This window comes from Opisthocomus hoazin, chromosome 6 (genome assembly GCF_030867145.1).
Source record: "Opisthocomus hoazin isolate bOpiHoa1 chromosome 6, bOpiHoa1.hap1, whole genome shotgun sequence".
Lineage (NCBI taxonomy): Eukaryota > Metazoa > Chordata > Aves > Opisthocomiformes > Opisthocomidae > Opisthocomus > Opisthocomus hoazin.
In genome coordinates, this window is record NC_134419.1 from 77,080,211 (window position 1) to 77,081,693 (window position 1,483).

Genomic DNA, 1,483 nt, shown 5'->3' on the forward strand with positions numbered 1-1,483 from the left:
AGCTCACAAATGCCGCGTCAGGGTCTCGGGCGCACTTTGGCGGAGAGCAGAGCATGTGGCGAAACCAACGTTTGACAGAGAAACTTGCAGACCAGCAAGAAAATCGGATGAGATCAGAGTTTTAGCCTCTAAAAGTGAAATGTGTAGCTGAATTTGGCTATGTTAATCGGAGGAAAGAAGTGATTGAAACTAATGCTTTGTTCTGGGAATTCTTGTAACTTACCCTGGAAATACCTCTCATTTCCGTGACTTTTTACTAACTGCCTGTTCTGTTTAATACCTATACCTGTCTGATTTCTGCCAAGTGTTATGAATTTGGCTTGCTTCACCGTTTCTTGGTAATTCCTGAAGCACTTGCCATTAGACTGACTGCTCCTTGCACACAGACAACAATTTATTTATTTCATCAATGACAGCATTTTTTATTTTCATTTTTTTTCTAGTTTGGGTCACTTATTTATTAGTGTTGGATGTTAATGTAGCAGAGGAGGGGTGACAGCACTGACGCAGACACCCAGCACGTGTGTTCGAAGTGATTGACAGTATTTGTCAGATGGTGAACATGGGCGGGAGCGTAGGCTGCAGGCTGGCAGGAGAAGCTCTTTGTGCAGAGCTGTGTTGAGCACGGGGAGGTCTCTGTCGCAGGGAAGTAGGGCAGGCGTATGGAGCTTGAGAGAACGAGGCCAGGTCGGACTGGCCTGGGACAAGGATGCCCGTGGTGGTTTGGAGGGGCCGATGGCCGGGGAGCGAACGGCTCCTGGGCCTCTGGGTGTCCGCTGGCCTTTGGTGTGATCAGGTGGGATGCTGATGGAGACCAAAGCACAGGGTTTTGGCATGGACACCTGGGTTTGGAGGGTTTGCAATGCGATTTGGGACGCTAAGTGAATGACACCTTAGAGCAGCCTGCCAGTACCTGGAGGGGCTACAGGAAGGATGGAGAGGGGCTTTTCACAAGGGTGTGCAGTGATAGGACAAGGGGGAATGGCTGTAAACTAAAAGAGGGCAGATTTAGATTAGATATCAGGAAGAAATTCTTCCCCATGAGGGTGGTGAGGCCCTGGCCCAGGCTGCCCAGAGAAGCTGTGGCTGCCCCCTCCCTGGCAGTGCTCAAGGCCAGGGTGGATGGAGCTCTGAGCACCCTGGTCTGGTGGAAGATGTCCCTGCTCATGGCAGGGGGGTTGGAACCAGATGAGCTTTAAGGTCTCTTCCAACCCAAACCTTTCTGTGATTCTAACACGGCCAGATGGGAGCTGAATACGGAGTGGAACGCTTTATCGCGCTGCCGCACAAACCACAGCCCTGGCTGCGCTGCTGGGGAATGGGAGGAGATGGGGACCGAGGGAACAAGGCGCCAGTTGGAACACCAGCCATGTGGCTTCGCAGGGGTAGTCATCAATCTTGATATTTAACCACTGTTTTGATAATTTCCAGAATAAAATACCGTGGTGGGGTTAATGCCTTGTATTATCTGCTTGCTTTTTAG

The 1,483-nt window shown here is 50.6% G+C and overlaps 1 protein-coding gene across 1 annotated transcript in view; it reads left to right on the forward strand.

Annotated features, from left to right (window-relative positions):
• EDRF1 (erythroid differentiation regulatory factor 1) overlaps positions 1 to 1,483 on the forward strand; it is a 30,523-nt gene that overhangs the window by 28,219 nt on the left and 821 nt on the right. The gene's annotated exons all lie outside the window — the stretch shown is intronic.